This window comes from Saimiri boliviensis, chromosome 13, assembly GCF_048565385.1.
Source record: "Saimiri boliviensis isolate mSaiBol1 chromosome 13, mSaiBol1.pri, whole genome shotgun sequence".
NCBI classification, from domain to species: domain Eukaryota; kingdom Metazoa; phylum Chordata; class Mammalia; order Primates; family Cebidae; genus Saimiri; species Saimiri boliviensis.
In genome coordinates, this window is record NC_133461.1 from 49,983,255 (window position 1) to 50,008,029 (window position 24,775).

Genomic DNA, 24,775 nt, shown 5'->3' on the forward strand with positions numbered 1-24,775 from the left:
CTGTTGCATGAAATAAAATATCTGGTCGGATCTATTTCTTCACTTTCTTTTAAAAAAGGGACATTACATTTGTGTGACTCTTAGAATGTGAATACCCGTATTATTGGGTGGATTCCATCTTTAGGTCTTCTCAGGAAATTCATGTGTACCCTGAGCCATGTGGGGCAGATTCACTGTGCCCTGCTTATCATCTTAGGAGTCTGGTGAGAGGGACACCCACTCACAGCAAGTCACATGAAGCAGGGTTATTACTTACAGATAGAGAGCAAGGCAAAGCAGAAGGCTAGTATTCTTCACCAGTAGATAGCACAAAGCTCAGGAGAGCTAGGTTGGATGAAGTCTTATCTGAGCATGCCTCACTTTCTGGGCAGTTGAGGGACCTGGGGAAACAGCCTGCCCTGGGTTTTTATACCCCTGGGCCATGTGATTTGCCATGCAACAGAACTGAAGGACATCCTGTTTCTAGGGGGAACTGGAACAGACCCGGAACTGTTGTTTCAATACTGTTTTAACTTGCTGCTTTCTATTCATATTTGGATATTTTTTATGTTTGGGAGCCTTCTTAATATCTTTTTGAAAATATATGGTGTGTTCTTGATATATTAGGGACATTAACTCTGTGATGTAATTTGCACTATTTTCTTCCAATTTTTCATTTGTCTTTTGACTTTGCCTGTGATTTTTTTCATGCAAAATGGTTTTTATTTTTATGTAATCAAATTTATCAATCTTTTATTACCTCTGAATTTTGAGTCATAGTCAGAAAGCCTTTTTTTTATATCAAATTTATAAAAGAATTCACCTGTGTTTTCTTCTTATACTTGTTTGGTTTTATTTTTATTTTTAAAATTTATATCCCTAATCTCTTTTGAGTTAATTCTTGTGTATGGTATGAGCAGTAGATCTAATTTATCTTTTTCTAAGTGACTACCCAGTTGATCCAGCACTAGTCATTAAAAAGTTGAGCTTTACCTCGGGGATTTGAGATGCCACTTTTATCATATACTAAGTTTCCATTTTATTAAGATCTCATTTTTGAACTTTCTATTCTGTTCCACTGGTCTATTGTCTATTTATGTACCTGTTTTAATCATAGAGGCTTTACTGCCAGCAAATTTTAATATCTGGTAAGGTTAAAAACTGTTGCAGTTTTCCTTTTTTGTTGTTTTAGTGACTATTCTGCATATTTGTTTTCCCATATGAACTTTTTAAATTTTTCTAACTCCATAAAATAGCTTATTGGTATTTGTCTTTGGATTACATTCAATTTATAAGTTAATTTAGGGAAACTGACATTTTTATAATGTTGAGTTGTCTTATCCAAGAACAGGGGATGACTTTCCATTTGTTCAAGTCTACTTTTGTGTCTTTTGGGAATATTTTAAACTTTTCTCATATTAGTTTCATATATTTATTGTTAAGTTTATTTAAAAATGCTTGTCTCCTTTGTTGCTGTTATAGATGGGGTATTCTCTGCCATTATGCTCTGTTACTTTATTTTTGTATATATGATGGCTATTGATTGTTATTTGTTAACTTTATATTCTGCTACTCCTTGAATTATTTTATTATTTGAGTTATTACTATCATTGATTTTCAAGGGGTTCTCAGCTTGATATTTTATCAACTGAAAACAGAAATGGTTTTATTCCTTTTTTCTGATTCTTATACTTCTTATTGATTTCATTTGTTAAATTTCTTTGGCTCATAACTCTGTAACAATGTTGAATAGTAGAGAAAGTAGAAACCACCTTACCTTTTTTATGATGTTAGAAAAAAATGCGCTTTATTTTGCCATTAAATAAGATACAGTACTGACGTTAGGCCTAAGATGCATGTGTGTGTGTCTGTAATGAATATTTTGTCTTTTTTTTTTTTTTTTAGTGCTCTCTTAAAAATATGGGTATTTAGAAAGTTTTATATTTTGTTCTTTCTTTTGTGATTATACATTTGCAGTGCCCTTAGTCCCCTGTTTTATTTTTACCTTTTACTGGGTTTATCAGTATTTTCCAGTATTTTGAGTACCTATCTATTGCCTTACAACAATACACTTCTTGTATCTTTCTCTCTTATCTTCTTCCATGTTTAGTAACATTACTTCTAATTTGTTACAACATATATTCATCTTTCACATTGATCTCTATCATTATTTTAATCTTATTATAAATTTATAGATTATAACGTTTTCAAATCAGTCATTTTCCTGATGTTTTCCCAGTCACCATTGGTTTGATAAAGCTTATCCTCTAATAGAATCCTCAATAAGGGCTGATGGATGCAGAATTCCCTAAGATCCCTAAGATCTTGCATGTGAAAGGCATATTCCTATAGCCTTGATATTTGAATGACAGCTGGACTGGATATGCAATCCTTTTGTACACTTTCATTGAGATGTGTCAAAATTTTGCTTTCTGTTGCCTTGCTTTGCATATCGATTTTGAAAATTCTCGTGGTAGTCTGATTCTTTTGGATTCAATGTCCCCTTTTTAATGCCTTTTAACTTTTTTTTTCATTTGTCTTTCTTTTTCCTTGGATATCTTTTAATTTATTCTTTATTTGTGAGGTAATTTAAATGAAATCTTTTTAAATTTCTCCCTGTTTTTAGTCTGTTTAGTCTTTTAGTTTTTTGACTTACTGATTTAAGCGTAACTCTTCATATCCTTAATTACTTCCTTGAGTATATTTAGTTGAGTTTGGAGTGTAGGCTTCATAATTTTCTTTGTTGCATTGTTGTTTTTCAAGGGAGTTTTATGTATTTGTGTGAAATTTTATTTTCTGCCCTTGGGTTTTGTGGGGGTTTGTTTTGCTTTTGTTTTTTTACAATAGTTTTCTATGAATCTTACTTTGCTTCTGTTCACTTTCATGATACTGGGGTGTTTTACATGATTCTTCAATGACTTTTCTGGCAGCCTAGCAAAATCCAGGTCTTCGAGGAGGCTTTGGTTGCTCATTTTGGTTTCATTGGTGGAGAAATATGCTGTGAACAAATGTAGGGTTCTTTGTGGTCACTCAAGACTCTAAATTTTTCTCACTTTTCCCTGATTTACCACCATATTCTCAAGTGGCATGTTGTCTTTTGTCTCCTGCTTCTTCTCAGAGCCAGGTTATTGGAACACTGTCTTCTGAAACTGTGCCTGTGCTTTTAAACTGCATTCAACCCTTAAATCTTTTTAAATTGCACACCTGGGCCTTGATGTACCTTCTGTCCTTTAAATCATCTATTAGGCTTTGAAATCTTTTCCAGGAGTGCTCTGATCTACCTGGTTACTTTTTTTATAATTTCATATTTTGTGTGGATTTAGTCTTTCTGATGGTTACCCAAACTCTTGCACTTTGCTAGAGAGTCTTTTTTTGTCTTTTGACACTTTTAACTGTTTGCTTTTGCTTAAAGCACAGTTACATGGCTGGGCAAAGGTGGGCAGAAGTGTGAGGGACAAAGGTTGTGGCTCTTGTTAATTTTTCTCTTTGTACTCACAGTTATTTTGAAGTTTCAGTATTCTGCTGTTTTCAAGTCACGTGGAGGGTCTGCTTTTGGGTAGAATCTTTTTTTTTTTTTTTTTTTTTTTTTTTTTTTTTTTTTTTGAGACAAAGTCTCTGTCATCTAGGTGGAGTGCAGTGGTGCAATCTCAGCTTACTGCAACCTCTGCCTGCTCAGTTCAAAAGAATGTCCTGCCTCAGCCTCCCAAGTGTCTAGGATTATGGGCACCCACAACCTTGACTGACTAGTTTTTGTATTTTTAATAGAGATGGGGTTTTACCATGTTAGCCAGGCTGGTCTCGAACTCCTGTCCTCAAGTGATCCACCTGCCTCAGCCTCCCAAAGTGCTGGGATGACAGAAATGAGCCACCATGCCTAGCCTGGAGTTTTATACTTGTGAAGCTATTTTGTAATATTTGGAAAGTAAACTTTAGGAAGCTGATTAATACCTGAACACCTTTATCTTCTTTAGCTACCTGGAAGAACTCTGGATGTGTTCTTAAGGTATAACTAATAAAATTCTCTAATAGGTTATATTTATTGTGTGAGAAAAGAAGAGAGTCAAAGATAATTCCAAGATTTTTATTCTTAACAACTGGAAAGATAGAGTTTCACCACATTATATAGAGAAGCCTTCATGTGGAGAAAGTTTTGGAGGGAAGATCAGTGTCTATATCAGTGTCATTTTCAGCCACATACACCGTTTTTCTAAGAACAAAGGCAAAAACCAAGATTTTATAGTTATTTCTCTCAGCCTTGTGATTCAGTACATAAACTTCATGTCCCCCTTTTTAAATTTTGTTTTTCTTTTCTCTTTCTACACATCCTGGTGTATTAGTCTGTTTTCATGCTGCTGATAAAGAAATACCTGAGACTGGTCAGTTTACAAAAGAAAGTCCCACATAGCTGTGGAGGCCTCATAATCATGGTGGAAGGCAAGGAGGAACAAGTCATGCCTTACATGGATGGCAGCAGGAAAATAGAGACAACTTGTGCAGGGAAACTCTCATTTTTAAAACTTTCAGATCTTATAAGACTTACTATCACGAGAACAGCACGAAAGAGGCCCACCTCCATGATTCAGTTATCTCCCACTGGGTCCCTTCCACAACACAGGAAAATTATGCGAGCTACAAGATGAGATTTGGTTGGGGACACAGAGTCAAACTTTATCACTTGGGTTCACTCTAATATTTATTTTAACTATTGTTGGTGTTTTAAAATTCAGATTTATCTCAATTCTTTGTCTTCAAGGTGCCTTGGGCTTTCCATCACTACTTTCACTCCTTGTCAGACAGAATCTATCTCAGACATCTAAAAGGCACTCAAACATATTGTTTTCTCGGTCTATATCTGGCAGCCTAGGTTAAATATACTGTGATTATAAGCAATTCTAAAATCTCAGTGGCTCACATCAACAAAATTCATTTTTGACTCAAGTTTCATGTCTGTTTTAGGCTGAATGAGCTTTGTTCCATATCCTCTTTGCTCCAGAATCCTGCCTAGGGGCACAACCTCTTTGCAGACCATCACTGATCTCACAAAGGAAGAAAAAAGACATGATAAACTGTGCTTCTGCTCAGAAGTGACACACGTAGCTTCTGCTCACAGTGTCTTAAGCAGGGCATGTGGATGAGATTGACATCAATGAAGAAAAGAAGTGTAATTCTCCAGCAAGGAGCATCCTCCACCAGCAGTGGGGGTGGTGGCCATAAGATGTAGATGGGCAGAAATCCACATCTAATTCACCACATTGTTCTTCATGCCTATGTCCTTTCTGAAAGAACTCTGCTCTCACATTGTAGGCTTTGCTGACACTGATATTTTTGTCATGGATGCATTCTAGCTACAACTCCAGGCCCCAATGTCCCAGACACATGGTGTGACCACCATCTTAACTCAATTTGCTTCATTTATACTACTTTAGCCTGGAGCAGAAAATCACATATTTTTAATGTCATTTTTGCCAGGCTTTGCTGGATTTGGAAATTCCCTGATTCAATCTTCTTTGACCAAATATCTATGCAATTAGTGACAGGGCCATCCTTTAAAGCCAAATGTTAGAGCAATAAAGGGATGTGTTCGTACAACTGGGAATATTTAGTTGCAAGCATGTTGAAGCTACTCTCCAATTTTATTCTTAAATTTGACCTTGTGCAATGGATAGGTGAGTAATGCCTTGAGCAAAGGGACTTAAATTCAGACAATACTACTAATTAGTTAAATTTAATAGTCTTAATTATTCCTATGTCATCAAGATAAAACCATAGAAAAATGTGATATTTCAAAACATGTCACATCTGCCCTCAGAACATGTTACAGGCCTTGTATTGGTGACATAGTATAGCTTTTCTGTTTTTGACTCTTTTCCCTCATCTTAATATTAACTTTAGTCTGTATTCCATCTGTTCATACAAAAATATTTATTAATACCTAACTATGTGCCAGCACTTTGTGCTTTGACTAAAGGTATACAGGAACTTTTAGTTTTTTTCTGAATAAGCTTGCAATTGAGTAGGTAGTTAAAACTAAATATTAAACAAATAACTTTACAGATAATGAAGTACAAGTATGATAAATGCTATCGACAAGATGCTCAGCTCACTCACTGAGTGCATAAGGGAAATTTGATGGTACACAGATTGCTTGTGGGTGGGGATAAACCAGAAGCTTACAAAGAAGAAGGAAAAAGGAAAAGAGATGAAAAGTTTGTTATGAGTACTTCATGACAAATGGAATTTAGAGACAGTTGTTAATTTACATAAACAGATATATCGTAAACTGACACATCACAGGAACTTCTGATGATACATTACACAAAAGTGGGTAGGTGGGTCCCCAATTAGTACCCAAAGCAAATGCCTATGTTAATACAACATTTAAAGCAGAATAAAGAGGTTTTTCCAATGTCTAAGACGTATGAATTACAAATTTGGAGATATTTAAATGAGTTTTCTTTGTCCCAAGGCCTTTTATTCAAGCTATTTAGAAGCCTATAGAGTTAGAAATGCTTTCTGATGAGCTCAGTATTGGAGAAGACATTTCTATTTCTAGGAGAGTTGTTAATTAGCTAGGTTACCTTAAGCAAATAACAACCTCTCTCGGTGTCAGTTTTCTCAACTCTAAAATGAAAGATTGAACTGGATGATCTAAGTTTTCTTCTAGCTATGCTTGCTAAATGAGTCAAATTACTGCAGCAGATTGAAAGGCAGTACATAGTATAACATACACCTACCCATAAGACTCTGTCCTTAAGCAAACCAGGCACCTGTGACATTTAATGATTTTTTTCTGTTTTAACTCTCACTATAATTTATCTGATACATTAGACATATATACAAAGAAAACTATCAACTTAATTATACTGACATTTATATATAAAGCTTATTTAGAGAAAAATGTCCAAAGAATCAATATGATACAGAATTTTACTGGCATATTAATTGTAAGGCATTAATTTATACACACACCCCCACATACACACACACACTTTTCTACAAACAAGTATCTCTTGTCACCTTCACTTTTCTATTATTAGAGTTCTGAGAGTTCCTGTCACTGGTAAAAATGTATGTTTGTTTTTTCTTTAAGAATGTGAGGTCACAAGTTTCACAGAAAAATAATTTGTCCACACTGTTTAATTTGTATATGGTCACTTGCACACATTACTAAGCCCCAGGATGTTTGTATCCATCTGTTGGATGCTCAGACATTTCCATCAATCGCACGGCAGATGCTGTTCAATCAGAATCCTTGGCTTTTGTCCCCAGCTTTTTGGATGAAATGGAAGGCTAGTTAGGGGTTTTGTAGGCAGTGCTTCAATTTCTAGTGGAGCCACTTGGATAGCAATCGTCCTCCCAGGACTGATCAGTACTCATGTAAGGTAATGTCCTGTTCTCAGAGTGTCTAGTCCATCAGGTTTTCCCCATCACCTCGGTGCATGAGAGCTGTGGCTTAGACAGACCTTCAGAGAGCATTCCCAGACCGCCTTTACTACTCCTTACTCATAGTAATGCTCTATTGTTCCAGGAACTTCCACAACAGTTCTACTGTGACCTATAGTTGAAATTCGAAATTTGATCTGGGCCCAGAATGCTAACAACTCCTCAGGAGAAGCTGAGTTCTTCCACAAGGATTTGGAATAGCTCCTGGGTATCTGAATTCTGTCAGGAAGCCAGTCATATTTCCATAGTTCTGGGCATGTTCCACTTCTTAAGACAAGTTTTGGCTGATATTTATTAAGTAGATATATGTGTCAAACTTAGAGCTAAGTGATTCTGTATGTATTTTGAATGTAATTCTCACACAACTGCCTTGAAGAAAGTGAATGCTTTTAGTATGCACATTTTGCAGAAACACTAAGTTTTAGAGAAGTTAAGTAACTTGTCTAAGCTTGCAGACAGCATAGTCAAGAGCTTAAACCCTGAGCTTTCTGACCAAAACTCTAATATAAACCCTAAGCTACACTGCACATTTTGGAATCTCAGTTACTCTCCACCTTAGTTCTCTCAGCATAGATGATCAGAAGCCTGGAAGTAGCTTCAGGGTTATAGAAAAGACTTTGGTCTTTTGGACAAACTTTTGAATTAAACGAAGTTAGGCAAAGTGTTAGTGCTGTCAATTACTAGATACACTATACTGTACTTCTCTGAATCTCAGTTTCTTTATTTATAAAAGGAGATGATAGTACATGTCTTATATGTTTATTAGTAAGATTACCTATGTAAATAACTCATCTTGGCATCAAATCTTATCGATAAATATTCATTTTTTTTCCTTTTCTTCTCAGATGACTTAAAGCCACCTGGATATTCTTCAGGGTATACTGGAGTCTTATGAGTTTAGGAATCTCTTGAAAGACCAAGAGCTCCCATAGTGGTGAACTCTTTCTCGTTATTAAACATCAAAAATTATTTTCTTGTGAAGTCTTTTCTGATACTTTAAGCAAGATCTCAATGTTCTCACTGTTCCAGAGACTGTGGTGATTATTCTCACACTAGTCTCTCTCAGCAGACTAGATTGTTTGAGGACAGGATGTAGATTATGTGCTTTATTCCCACTAACTAGCACAGATTGTGTGCTACGTTGTGCCCAATAAGATTTTCTGTAGATGTTTAAATCTCCTATAAAAGAGCTAGATGCTTCTAATTGTAAAAGACCCACAAGAAGTGTTTTGCTGCTGAATCAACTTCATGTAAATGACTAAAAAGGGACTTTCCCACGTAGAGTCTTTGCAAGCAGAATGGTATACCATCCAAAATCAAATTCACCCATTTTTCTCTAGTAGGATTTTATCTAGGGCCCAGAATAAGATAGAAATGGTAGAAATTCCCCTTGACACAAGTATTAGAGGCATCAGAGGCTAGTAACCCCAACATGCTTCCAAGGGACATTGCACTGGATGTTTTATCTTTAACCTTATTCCCTCTTGGTATTTATCTTGAGAATGAGTCAAGTGCAATAGCCATAGCAGGGCCAAATTATGCCATTCAAGCTTGAGGCAAAGAAATTACTTGGCTACTTCCTTGTCTTATATTGATGTTCTATCTAGAGGTAGAGCATGAGTACTTTGATCCTCTAAGTCATCTATATTATAAAGCTAAGGTAATCAGTTAATTTGGTAAAACTAGTACTTCCAACTTTATTAGAAGACAAAAGAAAGGCATTTTATGATGACTAATGATTAATATTAAGAAAAATGAATGCTAGTGTGATTTAATTTTCAATATAATAAAAATAAGAAGATTATTAATTATTGTGGCTAAGTGATCAGTGCAAAATGCCAGACAATTTAATTCTGAAAACTCTTTTGGCAAACTACATTACCTGCTTTAGCTCTCTTCATTGACAGCTAATCTATTTTGTGTGGCTTAGCCTTGAAGCAATGATGAAAAATATATTTACTCTTAACACTTTTGTTCATATGAAGTAAGTATTAGAGGAATTTCAAAGAAACTGTTTTTCTCTCTGATGTTTAAGATTCTGTTCATCCATTTTTTGAATGTTGGCACCACTTAATAACATATCATTGATAATGACTTAATTAAAAAGATATATTGGTTTCTATATTAAAATTCATAGACAATAAAGGAGATAGCTTTTTACTCTTGATGTAAAGAAATCATGCTCATAGACTAGAAGAATTAATATTATTAAAATAATCACACTTCCCAAAGCATTCTATAGGTTAAATGCCATTATTAGCAAAATGTCAACATCATTTTTCACAGAATTAGAGAAAACAATTATAAAGTTCATATGGAACAAAAAGGAGCCCAAATATTCAAAGCAATCATAAGCAAAAAGAAGAAAGGTGGTGGCATCACAATGTTTGACTTTGAATAATACTCCAAGTCTACAGTAATTAAAATATGATACTGGCATTAAAAAAAGGACACATAGGTTAATGGAACAGAATAGAGAACCCAGAAATAAAGCCCACAGTTTTACAGTCAACTGATGTTTGAAAAAGCGGACAACAGTATACAGTGGGGAAAGGACATCCTTTTAATATTGGATTGCCATATGTAGAAGAATAAAGCTAGACCCCTATCTCCCACCATATACAAAGCAAATCAAGATGGATTGAAGACTTGAATGTAAGACCTGAATCTTTAAAAATACTAGAAGAAAACCTAGAAAATCACTTGTAGGCATTGGTCTAGGCAAAGAATTCATGACCAAGATCTCAAAAGCACAGGCAACTGAAACAAAATGAGACTTAATTAAGCAAAAATGCCTCCACATTAATATGGTTTGGCTGTGTCCCCATTCAGATCTTATCTTGAATTCCAATGCATTGTGAGAGAGACCCAATGGGAGGTAACTGAATCATGGGGACAGGTCTTTCCCATGCTGTTCTTGTTATTGTAACTCTCACAAGATCTGATGGCTAATACAAGGGGTAGTTTTCCTGCACATGCTCCTTTTGCCTGCGGCCAACTATGTAGGATGTGACTTGTTGTTCCCTTCCTTCCCCCATAATTGTGAGGCTTCCCCAGCCATGCAGAACTGTAAGTTCAATTAAACCTCTTTCTTTTGTAAATTGTGTAGTCTCAGGTATATCTTTATCAGCAGTGTGGAAACATACTAGTACACACACATCAAAAGAAATAGTTAACACAGTGAACAGACAATCTACAGAATGGGAGAAAATATTTTCAATTTATATTATCTAACAGAAGGATAATATCCAGAATTTAAAAGGAACTCAAACAATTCAACAACAACAACAACAACAAAAACAAGTAATTACATTAAAAAGTGGGCTGAGGACATGAATAGACATTTTTTAAAAGAAGATAAAGAAATGGCCAACAATCAGATACAAAAAAAATTCAATATCACTAATCATCAGGGAAATGTAAATTAAAACTACAGTGAGATATCATCTCTCACCAATCAGAATGGCTATTACTAAAAAGAAAACAAAGTAACAGGTGTTGGAGAGGATGTGGAGAAAAGGGAACTCTTGTACACTGTTTGTGGGAATGTAAATTAAAACAGCCTCTATGGAAACAGCCTGGGAATTTCATGAAGAACTAAAAATAGAACTACCATATGATTCTAACATTCCTACTACTGAGTAACTAACCAAAGGAAAAGAAATCACTGTATCAAAAAGATACCTGCACTTGTTATGTTTATTACAGCACTATTTGCAATAGCAAAAATATAGAAAAAACAAAAGCATCCATCATTGTAGAATTGCATGAAGAAAATGTGTATATACTTAATGGAATAGTATTCAGTGATCTAAAAGAACAAAGCCATGTCTTTTGCAGCAACATGGATGGAACTGGATACCATTATGTTAAGTGAAAGAACTTAGACACAGAAAGATAAATATTGTATGTTGTCACTTATAAATGGGAGCTAAATAATATATACACATGGAAGTAGAGTGTGGAATGATGGACCATGGAGACTCGAAGTTTGTAGAGGGGTGGAAAGAGATGGATGATACGAGGTTGCTTGGTGGGTACAATATGCATTGCTCTAGTGATGGATACACTTGAGGCCCTGACTTCACCACAATGCAATATATCAATGGAGTAAAGTTGCATTTTTACCCCAAGAGTATATGCAAAAATTAAAGTTTTAAGCTCAAAACACTAAAACATAAAAATAAGCAATTTATATTGAATTTGAGATTCAATCATATCATTGAAAATGAGATATTGATAGAAACTCTATATCAAAGGTGTATTCTCCCATGCAGAAATCCAAAGAGAAACAAAAGTCCAGGCAGCTCCATTACCGTAAGAGAGCAAGTTTGTTCAATTTTGCATCATCATCCAAGCTCTTGACATCCATCCTCACCTCCTGGTCCAAGAGCGTTGCTGACTATTCAGCCATATATTTTTTTATTTTATTCTGAAGTAAGCAGGTTAGGTAGAAGGGGTAAAATTTGCAATCTTCCTTTCCCATGAAGACTGTTTTTGGAAGTCTACTTTTATACCATTTTTCAGAACTTCATCAAATGGGCCTTATAACTTTTAGCTAGGCATGTTGCAGAAAGGAAATTAAGGAAATAGAATTAGGAGTCTTTATTACAGCTATAATAGTTAAAATTATAAACTTGACATAGTAAAGAAATTAGTAAAAACTGCAGCTATTCTAAGAGCTTGTTATGCATCAGGCATTAATTTAAGTGCTGTCTGTACTTTTCCTTTCATTTAATGTTTAAAACAATCATATTCAAATAAGAAAAATGAGTCCCAGAGAGGTTAAGTAACATGTTCATGGTCATATAACAGTGGCAATACCAGGTCTGAACTCAAGATTGTTCCACACTGTATTGGTTTACTAAAGTAATAATAGATCAGTAGACCAGAATAGAGATTTATGAATGGGTCTGTCCATATGTAATCATTCAATATAAGAGGAAGCTATAATATGGCCATATGGAAGACAGCATGAAGCTTTGTCAGAAAATTAAAAACAGGACTACCATATGATCCAGCAATACCACTTGTAGCTCTATGTCCAATGAAAATAAAATTTAGGATTTCTAAGAGATATCTGCATTCCTATGTCCATTGCAGCATTATTCATATATGGAATAAGATATGGAATCAACCTAAATGTACAAATATTCACTGATAGATGAACAGATAAAGAAAATGTGATGTGGTGTGTGTATGTGTGTGTGTGTGTGTGTGTGTGTGTGTGTGTGTGTGTAATAAAATAGTTATCATTCAGTCTTAGAAGGAAACTGTCATTTGTGATACCAAGGTGAACCTGGAGGACATATCATAAGTAAAATGGATTAGGCAGAGAAAAACAAAGACTGCAAAATTCCATATATATGTGAAATCTAAAAAAGTTGAATTCGTAGAAGCAGAGAGTTGAATGGTGGCTACCGGGAGCTGGGGTGTGGGGTGGAGGGAAATGTTGGTCACAGGATATACAGTTTCAGTTAGACTGGAGGAATAAGTTCTGGAGATCTATTCTACAGCATGGTGCCTGTAGTTAATAACATTGTATTGTATACTTGAAAATTGCTAAGAGGGTAGATCTTAAATATTGTCACTACAAAAAAAATGATAAGTATGTGACATGATAGATATGTTAATTAGATTGATTCAAGCATTGCACAATGTTCATAGATATCAAAATATTTTATATACCATATATATATATATATATATATATATATATAATGCTTATTTGTCAATTATACTGTAATAAGGCTAAGGAGGAAATAAAATTTTCATCAACTCATTAGGGAGAAAATTAAGGAATGCTGATACCAGAATATTGATTTGTTATTTAGGAAAAAGCCAAATTAGTTTCTCAATTCATACAATTAGATACATTTTACATTAATTTTTTAAAACTGTAAAATACTTGAATAAAATATATAGCTATATGTGACCTAATACTGACTCAGCAAAGAACTTCTGATCATCTGTATGAGGAATAATATACAAATAAAACATTTATTTGACTTTAAAACCACTGTCCAAAAAAATAAGAAGAAAACGTAAAGAACAAAGAAAATGTAAAACAGAATATTGAGAACAAATTTTTAATTTGATACACAAAATTTTTATTCAAATCTGACACACTAAATATTAGAAAAAATTATGAATAATAGGAATCAAACACAAATGAATAACAAACATAAGAAACGTTAAACATAAAAAAAAATCCTGTTATTTTTTTCCCTATCAAAAATTAGCAAAATAAAAAAGCTGATCTTTGTTAGATTGCAGTATCCTATGTATTGATAGAACTAATTTTAGAAAAGCAATTAAGCAGTATGCATCCAGTCTCCTTGAAGAATCTATACTTTTTGACCCAAAACCTTGACCTCTTAAACCCAGTTTCTGAATCTAAGAATATTGTGATAGATACAGGTAAAGAATTAATTTCAATTGTATTTAGCATTGAATTGTTTATTAGGAAGTGCTACAATAAGAATATGTGTACTGTATAGTGACAATATAAACAGTACAATGTAGAAAAGACTACCATCTACAGAGCCAGAAGTCAGGTTCTACTTACTAGCTAGGAAACCTTGAGAGAGTTCTCAAACCTCTCTGTGTCATTTTCTTAGCTCTAAAATTAGCATAATCATCACAATAATAATGATACTTGCCTCGCAGAGTTATTTTTAGGGTAAAATATTAATATATACAATGGTACTTAACAGTAATTGGTACAAAAGTTATTATTTGAATTATCATAATTATTACTATTTTGCAATGATTATTATGGTACATACATAGAACGGACTTTCATTCAGCCGTAAGAATTGTGTCCTTAAAGTTTGATAACATAAAATATCTCAAATAAAATGTTGAGAAAGAAGCATGTAAATACTGTTATTATCATATAACACTATTTTTCTATTTTAGTCAATACGTTATATTTAGAGATTAAAGATTGGAAGGAAATTTATGAAAATATGAATGGGTTTTATTTTTGGGATTGGTGAAATTATGAGTTTTGTAATTCACCGTATCAACAGACAGAAGAAAAACCATAGAATCATTTCAATAGATGAAAAACATACATTTGGCAAAACTCAGCATCCTTTCCTGATAATCTCTCAGCAAACTAGGAATAGAAGAGAAATTCTTCAACCGCATATATGGCATTTTTGAAAATCAGCAACTAACATACTTTAGGAGTGCAAGACTGGATTTTACCCCAAAGGTTGAAAAAAGGCAAGGGTATCTACTAGTCAATGTTATACTGCAAGTCCTAGCCAGCACAGTAATGTAAAAAAGAAAATTTGTAAAAGACACACAGATTGGAAATGTATAAATAAAACTGTCTTGATTTTCAGATAATATATATATATATGTAGAAATCCCAAATAATCTGTACTAAAAACACTAAATCTATTGAGTTGAACCAAGTGGTAGGATATGAAGTGAAAAGACACACACAAAAGTCTATTGAATTTCTATATGCTACCTATAAATAATTGCAAATTGTACTTTTATTTAAAAGCACTATTTAAAGTAATACCTCCCCAAAGGAACTACTTATGAGTAAATCTCATAATGTATGTGGATATTTTGTATGTTAAAAATTACACAATATCAATTAATATCAAATAAAACTTCAATAAATGATGAGATAAACCAGACTCATTAATTGCAAAACTTAATATTTGGCTGGGTGTGGTGGCTCACGCCTGTTATCCCAGCACTTTGGGAGGCTGAAGTGGGAAGATCATGAGGTCAAGAAATGAGACCATCCTGGCCAACATGATGAAATTCCGTCTCTACTAAAAACACAAAAATTAGCTGGGCGTGGTCACATGTGCCTGTAGTCCTAGCTACTCGAGAAGGCTGAAGAGAATCGCTTGAACCCTGGAGGTGGATGTTGCAGTGAGCCAAGACCTCACCACGGCACTCCAGCACGGGCACAAGAGTGAGATTCTAACCCAAAACAACAACAAAAACTTAATATTCTTAGATATGTTAATTCTATCCCAAATTGACCTATGGAATCAACACAATATCCATGAAAGTGTAGAATATTTTGTAAGCATCAACAAGTGGATTCTGAAATTTATATTGAAAAAGCGGATAGAAGAACCAAATAAAAAACAACAAAGCCAGAGAACTAATGTTGCCTAATTTCAATTTTTACTAAAAAACCGGAGTAGTGAAGACAGCAAGGCATTAGCAAAGGGTAGATACACAGATAAATCGGGAAAAAAATAGCCTAGAAATAGACTAATACATATATGATCAACTGATTTTTGACAAATGTGCCAAAGAACTATCAATGAACCATTCATAAACTATTCAATGTGCTGTCAATAATAAGATTTAGAAAATAGGATTAAGTATGGAGTTCATTAAAATTCAAAGCTTGAAGATGGCCATCTGGGAGCATATACTCCAATTGCCCTAAATAATATATAATTAACAACAGTGGGTTTAAGAAAAAAGGAAGATGCAGTTCTTAAGGTGTTTACCAATAATTCACGTTAAAATAACACAAGCTATTGATGGGTTATGCATTGTTCTCTGTATCACAAATTTCAGTACATAAAGATAACGGCTGAGGCAACTAGTCCAGAACAAAATGCCTATAAACAATTTTCCCTGGGCAAGGGTTTAACGCGTGAGAGTTTACCGAAGTTCCATGCTCCTGTCTCTCTGGGTCTGATAAATACCGCAAACTTCACTTAGCTCAGACTGCTCTGAGCTATTTTTCTTTTCTCAGAACAAATGGTAGTGTTTTCCAAAAACGTTCCCGGAGAAATTGTGCATCCATGTTAAAAAAATAGGAATCTCAACCTTTACCTCACACCATTTATAAAAACTAACTCGAATTGTATATTGAATTGTAAAACCTGTAACTCTAATAGAACTTTTATCAAAAATCACAGAAGACATTTGTTTATTATAGGTTAAGCAAAGGTTTTACAAGATAGGACACAAAAAATATAAACCATAAAGAAAACTTAATTGGACTTTGTTAAAATTAAAATGTTCTACTCTTTGAAATTCCCTGTTAATACAAGTCAATACTTGGAGAAAATATTTGCCAAAAATATATCTGATAAAAGACTAATATTCAGAATATAAAAACAACTGCCATATTTTAATAATAATAAAACAACCTAAACCAAAGCTGGCAGGTAATTTGAAGGAACTTTTCATTACAAAAGAGATATGTGTCAAATAAGCACAAGAACATTGTGATTAACATCATTAGACATCAGACAAATTAGATGGAAAACAAAGATACCATTACTCACAAGTTACAATGGCTATTTTTATTTTGAGACAGTCTCACTCTGTCACCCAGGTTGGAGTGCAATAGCGCTATCTCAGCTCACTGCAACCTCCGCCTCCTGGGTTCAAGCAATTCTCATGCCTCAGCCTCCTGAGTATTGCACACCACCACACGCACCACCACACCCGTCTAATTTTGTATTTTTAGTAGAGACAGGGTTTCACCATGTTGGCCAGGCTGGTCTCAAACTCCTGACCTCGTGATCTCCCCACCTTGGCCTTACAAAGTGATGAGATTACGGGTGTGAACCACCACGACCCGCCAGAATGGCTATTTTAAGACAAAATGGCAATACAAAGTGTTGACAAAAATGTAAAGCAACAGAAACTCTCATACATTGCTGGCGGGAAAGCAACATGCTGTAGCCACTTCGAAAAATTATTTGGAAGTTTCTTAAAAATTTAAGCACGTATTTACCTTCTTACCAAACCAAACTGGCCTGGTGCGGTAAGGCCAAACATCCACACTGAAGTTTGGAGTGGGAGAAAAGAATGTGTTTATTTGTAGGGTGCCAAACGAGGAAAATAGGGAAGTTCGTGCTTAAGATTCAACTTCCCCAATGGCTTGCAGGTGGGATTTTTAGAAGCAGGGATAAATGTCAGGGAAGCAAAAGTTACAGAGAAAATTGTAAATCAGCACCTCAAAGTTACACATTGGTTGGCCTAAAAGGGCAGGATATCTTGAAGTGGGGGCACTTAGAGTTCATCGGTAAAATCAAAGGTTTGCTGATTTGAATTAGTTAAGGAAGAGAAGCTCTGTTTAAAAATTTGCGGTCATCATAAAAGAGTGTTAGCTCTGGCTCATGGATGTGACTTTCCCCAGTCTCTTTAGGGAGAAATTTACAACAAACAGTGGTCAGATTTTAGTCCTCTGTTCCGCTTTATCTGAGGTCTACATGCCAGTTGATCCACTTGGAGGGAATCTGAGTTTTTGGAAAACACCTCAGGGACATTGGTTAAGGTGTTATCTTTAGTTTTAATAGGGACCCACATCACATGACTCTAACTACCTTGGCTATTTTAAGCTACAATTGCCTTCTTGCTCATCAAGCTGCTGATTTACTTCTCAGGGCTCACTAGGTGCTTGAAATTCTTTTTGGAGGAATTCAAGATTTTCCTTTATCTCCATGTTTAGTGTAGAAGTCCCACAGCCCTCCAAGAGGGTCCTTGCTCCGTCTGAACCTTATAACTCAGCAATATTCTTCTTAGGTATTTACCCAAGAGAAATGAAAGCCCATATCCTCATAAAGACCATTATGCAAACATTTGTAACAGTTACAGTTAAATATCTAAAAATTGGAAACAATTCAAATACCATTACCTGGTGAATGCATACACAAATTTTAATATACTCATAGCAAACAGTATAAAAGCTATAAAAAGAAATGTCCTACCAATATACCCAGCATCGTGGATGATCTAAAAGCATGATGAGACGTGAAAGAAACCAGACTGAAAAGGCAAAATACTGCATAATTTGACTATGTGACTTTCTGGAAAAGGCAGACATTACATATAGGACACACACCAGAGGTTGCCAGATGCTGGGAGTGGAGAGAGATGATGAGCTAGTTCATAAGGAAATTCCTTAAGATGAAAATATTTTATACATTGATTGTGGTGGTGGTTACATGGCTCCATACATTGTCAGATCTCAAGAACTGTACATCCAGTAGTTATTAATAATTTTACTACTCACTAATTATGCCTCAATAAAACTGACTTAAAAACAAGAAGAAACAGAATCAATGACTTTAGAAGAATTCAGATTGGTAGTCTCATAGAACCTCAGTAGCAACTGAATTTCTTCTGGTAATTGTTTAATGCTTTTTCAACACCTCTTACCTCCCACTGATTAAAGGATTTGGGATAGTGAACTATTATGTAGAAGGAAGTTTATTCATCTTTAGATCCCTAGCATTTAAAACAGAACTTTCAGTCTCCTTCACTATGAGGTCAAGAACATTGAGACTGGTTAATTTTTATTTAGTGACTCACAAAATGCTGAGAAAAATGATGCTGAAGTTGAATAAAATTGAGAAAAATCCTGTGGAGTGATAAGTTTTGCACAGATGTTTATCTTTGTTTACCTTTTTTTTTTTTTTTTTTTTTTTTTTTGAGACAGAGTCTTCCTCGTCACCAGGCTGGAATGCAATGGCACTATCTTGGCTCACTGCAACCTCCACCTCCCAAGTTCAAGCAATTCTCCTGCTTTAGCCTCCTGAGTAGCTGGGACTATAGGTGCGCACCACCATGCCCAGCTAATTTTTGTATTTTTAGTAGAGACAGGGTTTTACCATGTTGGCCAGGATGGTCTCTATCTCAACCTCTTGATCTGCTCACCTCGTCCTCCCAAAGTGTTGGGATTGCAGGTGTGAGCCACTGTGCCCAGCCATATCTTTAAAATAAGCCAGTTAACCTTTTTAAAAAACCAGCTGTATCTTTAAAATAAGCCAGTTAACCTTTTTTAAAAACATATATCTGGTTTTGAAAAAAAATTTATTTTAATGTTTGTGGGTACATAGTAGGTGCATATATAAATTCAAGACATGGGATGGTTTGATGCAAGCGTGCAGTGCTTGCAAAACAATCACATCATGTGGCCAGGTGCAGTGGCTCATGCTTGTAATCCCAGAACTTTGGGAGGCCAAGGTGGGCAGATCACGGGGTCAGGAGTTCGAAACCAGCCTGGCCAACATGGTGAAACCCTGTCTCTACTAAAAACACAAAAATTAGCTGGGCGTGATGGTGGGTGCCTGTAGTCTCAGCTACTTGGGAAGCTGAGGCAGGAGAATCACTTGAACCCAGGAGATGGAGGTTGCAGTGAGCCGAGATTGTGCCACTGCACTCCAGCCTGGGCAACAGAGCTAGATTCTGTATATTAAAAAAAAAAATGCTAATTACATCATGTAAAATGGGGTATCCATTCCATCAAGCATTTATTCTTTGTGTTACAAACAAGCCAAATACACTGTTTTGATTGTTTTAAAATGTACATTTAAATTTTTATTGACTATAGTTACCCTGTTGTGCTATGAAATACTAGGTCCTATTCATTTTTTCTATTTTTTTTTTTGGACCCATTAACCATCCACGCCTCCCCTGCACCCCCCTACTACCATTCCCAGCCTCTGGTAACCATCCTTGTATTCTCTATGTCCACGAGTTCAATTGTTTTAATTTTTAAATACCACAAATGAGTGACAACATGCGATGTTAGTCTTTCTGTGCCTGTCTTATTTTACTTAATATAATGACCTCCAGTTCCACCCATGTTGTTGCAAATGTCTGGAACTCATTGTTTTTTCTGGTTGAATAGTACTCCATTGCATCTATGTACCACATTTTGTTTATCCTCTCACCTTTTGATAGACACTTAGTTTGCTTCAAAATTTTGGCTATTGTCAACAGTGCTGCAACACGGAAGTGCAATTATCTGTTTGATATACTGATTTCCTTTCTTTTCTTTCCTTTCCTTTCTGTTCTCCATAGTGCTTGTACTAATTTGCATTCCCACCAACAGTGCATGAGGGTTCCCTTTCCTCCACATCCTTGCCAGCATTCATCATTGCCTGTCTTTTGGATACAAGGCATTTTAACTGAGTTGAGATGATATCTCATTTTAATTTTGATTTTGATTTCTCTGATGATCAATGATGTTGAGCAAAAAAGTTGCAAAAACTTTTTCAGTTTCATTTTTAATTCCTTCATTGGCCTACTGGTCATGCAGAATTACATTGTTTATTTCCATGTATTTATATCATTTCAAATATATCTCGTTATTGATTTCTAGTTTTACTTCATTGTGAGCAGAGAAGATGCTTGATATTATTTCAATTTTTGAATGTTTTAGGATTTGTTTTGTGACCCTAACTTATGGTCTATCTTTGAGAATAATTCATGTACTGAGGAAATGCATGTGAATGCTACAGCTGTTGAATAAGTGTTACGTAAATATCTATTAGGTCCATTTGGTCTATACTACAGATTAAGTCTAGTCTGATGTTTCTTTTTGATTTTCTGTCTGGAAGATCTGTCCAATGCTGAAAGTGGGGGTGTTGAAGTTTCTCCAGCTATTATTGTATTGGGGTGTATCTCTCTCCTTATCTATAATATTTGCTTTATATGTCTGGGTGCTCCAGTGTTGGGTGCATATATATTTAAAGTTGTTATATCCTCTTGCCGAATTAGCCCCTTTATCATTATATAATGACCTTCTTTGTCTCTTCTTATAGTTTTTGTCTTGACATCTTTTTTTTTCTGGCTTAAGTATAGCTACTCCCGCCCTTTTGTGGTTTCCATTGGTATGCAATATCTTTTGCCATCCCTTTATAATCAGTCTATGTGTTTCTTTATAGGTGAAGTGTGTTTCTTTCTTGTAGGCAACAGATCATTGTGTTTTTAAAAAAATCAATTAAGCCAATGTATGTCTTTTGATTGAAGATTTTAGTCTATTTACATTCAACGTTACTATTTGTAAGTAAGGACTTACTCTTGCCATTTTGTTATTTGTTTTCTGGTTGTTTTGTTGTCTTTCTTCCTTCTTTCCTTTTTTCCTGTATTCCTCTTAGTGAAGGTGATTTTCTCTGGTGATATGACTTAGTTTCTTGCTTTTTATTTTTTGTGTAACCATCGTATGGTTACTAAAACCATCTTATAACCCATTATTTTAAGCTGATACCAATACTGTTTGCATAAACAAACAAGCAAAAGGAAAACTAATACACTAATCTATGCCTTAACTTCATCCCCCCACTTTTTAACTTTTTTTGTTTCTATTTGTATTTTATTAAACTATGCCTTGAAAACTCATTATAGTTGTTATTTTCAATTGGTTCATTATTTGATCTTTCTACTTAAGAGTAGTTTACACACCACAGTTACAGTGTTATAATATTCTGCTTTTCTGTGTACTTAGTGTTACCAGTGAGTTTTGTACCTTCAGAAGATTTCTTTCCTTTTCTGATTGAAGGTATTCCCTTTAGCCTTTCTTGAAGGACAGGACTGGTGTTGATGAAATTCCTCAGCTTTTGTTTGTCTGGGAAAGTATTTATTTATTTATTTTTTATTCTTTCATCTCCTCTTACCATGTGTTTCAATTAGCCTGTCTTCTAGCTTAATATTTCTTCTTGATCAATTCTGCTATTAAAATACTCTGATGCATTCTTCAGTATGCCAAATGCATTTTTCAACTCAAGACCTTTCTGCTTGATTTTTTTAATCATTTCAATCCCTTCTTCTCTTTGTTAACTTTATTTGATATAGTTTTTTTTAGATGGAGTCTCACTCTCATCCAGGATGGAGTGCAGTGTGCAATCTCTGCTCACTGTAACCTCCGCCTCCTAGGTTCAAGTAATTATCCTGCCTCAGCCTCCTCGGTAGCTGTGATTACAGGTATCCACCACCATGCCCAGCTTTTTTTTTTTTTTTTTGTATTTTTTGCAGAGATGTTGTTGGGCCTTATGGAAACATTGGGGGTATTCTGGCACTCCTCCCCTTGGGTCTATGGGGAGGAGTAGAGACCTCAAGTGATCCACCCATCTCAGCCTCCCAAAGTGCTGGGATTACAGGTGTGAGCCACCACAATTCCTACTCTGTGTTCCTTAAATTTCTTTGAGTTTCCTCAACACAGCTATTTTGAATACTCTGTCCTGAAAGATCACATATTTCTGTTTCTCCAGTATTGGTCCCTGGTGGCTTATCTAGTTCATTTGGTTAGGTCATGTTTTCCTGGATGTTGTTAATACTTGTAGATATTCTTCAGTGTCTGAGCATTGAAGAGTTAGGTATTTATCGTAGTCTTCTCAGCCTACAATGTGCCCATCCTTCTTGGAAAGGCTTTCCAGATATTCAAAAATACTTGAGTGTTATGCCCCATTTAGAGGATACCCTAAGCCCAGTAATTCTGGTTCTTGCAGACTCATAGATGTACTGCCTCGATGGTCTTGAACAAGATCCAGAAGAATTATCTGAATTGGCAGTCAAAGATTCTTGTTCTCTTCACTTATTCCTCCCAAATGAATGAAGTCTCTATATCTATTCTGAGCCACCTGAAGCTGGGGGTGGTGTGACACAAGCACCCCTGTGGCCACCACCACTAGGACTGTGCTGGGTCAGACCCAAAGCAAGAACAGCGCTGGGTATTGCCCAAGGCCTCTACTGCCCAAGGCCTCTACCCTCTACAAAGCCCTCTCCACTCTTTCCTCTTCTCTTCTTTCTTCAGGCAGGGGGAAGTGGTCTCTTTTGAAGCCATGAGCTGTTCAGCCTGGGGTTAGGGGAGACGTGATGCCAGCATGCCTTTAGTTGCCCCAGCTTGTGTCTCAATAGGTCACGTGCCCTTTTAGTCTACTGGCTCTGGACCCAGTTCAGCATTAAGACTCTCCTAAAAGTTGTAGTCCTTACCACCTAGACTCCCTGGCTATGGTCTACATTTGCTCAAGGCCCTGAGGATCTACACTCCACAGTGGCAAGGCCAGCTAGGCTTGAGTTCTTTACTGTGTTCTTCCCTTCAGGATGGCAAGTTCCCCCAGGCCTCAGATGTGTCCAGATGTGACATCTGGGAGCCAGGGACTAGGGTCAAAAACTTTAGAAGTCTACTTGGTGTTCCATTATACTGCGGCTGAGCTGGCTCCCATACCACAAGATGCTTCCTACTCTTCCCTCTCCTTTCCAAAGGCAAAGGAGCCTCACATATGGCCACCACCACCATTGGCCCAAGGGGAGGAGTGCCAGACTACCCCCACTGTTTCTATAAGGCCCAGGGTCTCTTCAGTCAGCTTGTGATGAATGCTGCCTAGCCTGGGACTCACTCTTCAAGACAGTGGGCTCCTGGCCCAGTGCAGATCCAGAAATGCTGTCCAAGTGCCAACTTGTGGCATTGGAGACCCTAAGAGCTCACTTGGTGCATTATTCCCTGTAACCAAGTTGGTACCTAAGGTGCAAAACAGATTTCCCTTTGCTTTTCTTTCTACTTTTCTCAAGTGGAAGGAGTCTTGCTCCTTGGTCACCACAACTGAGAATGTGCTGCATTGCACCCGAAGCTAACCAGTCTCCGAGTCTCACCCAAGGCCCATGACATGGTAACTGGGTGCTGCTGCTGATTATTCAGGATCCAAAGGCTCTTCAGTTAGCAGGTGATGAATCTTGCCAGGACTGGGTTCTTTCCTTCAAGGCAGCAGGCTCCCTTCTGGCCCAGTGTGTGTCTAAAAATGTCATCTGGGAGGTAGGGTCTAGAAAAAGGCATCATAGCTCGATTGCCTTACCACCTAGACTGCCTTTCAAGTATATTTACAGCCCAGAGCACTTTAGCCTGCAGTGGCAAGGTTTGCAGGAACTCAAGTTCCCACAGGTGGAGCCAGTGATTCCCCTCTGGCTAGGGCTGGTTTAAATGCACCCTCTGTGAATGGGAATCAGCTGAGTTTGGCTAGTTTTCCTTTCTGCCATTACAGGACAAGACTGAGTTCGATGCTTCACAATTGCTGTGCTCTTCTTCTCCCCAGTGGAAAAAAAAATGCTCTCTGCACTGCATGGCCGCTGGCCGCTGCCAGGGGACAGAGGAGGGGGTGATGCTGGTCATTCAAGAGTGTTTTTCCTACGTCTTCAGTGCCTGTTTCAACGGTATGAAGTTAAAATCAGGTACAGTGAGTGCTCACCTGATTTTTCCTCTTGTAAATGTGGTTTTTTTGTTGTTGTTGTTGATTTTGTTGTTGTTGCTTCTTTTCCTTTTCTTTTTTTGTAGATACTTGTTAAATTGATATCTTTGTGGAGGTGGGGAGACAATTGGGGGAAACTTTTATTTAACCACTTTGCTTTCCATTTTACCTTTTAAAAGGTAAAGTAAATGCATTAAAGTTGTTTGAGATGAAGGGAGTTGGGAAACTTTTTAATATGGCCTATTTTTCAAATCTGGCTATTTTGCAAGTGCTAATTATTTCTTTTCTTATTTTTCCCATTTTAGTTTAAGTATATCCTTTAGTAACAACACGCCTAAGTAAAATACATAGCTCAAGAATTATTTCCCAAGATG

General features: G+C 36.1%; 1 pseudogene; it reads left to right on the plus strand.

The window, feature by feature from the left end:
* The first annotated feature begins 24,275 nt into the window (after positions 1-24,275).
* LOC104650866 (proliferation-associated protein 2G4-like) overlaps positions 24,276-24,775 on the plus strand; it is a 51,351-nt pseudogene continuing 50,851 nt past the window's right edge.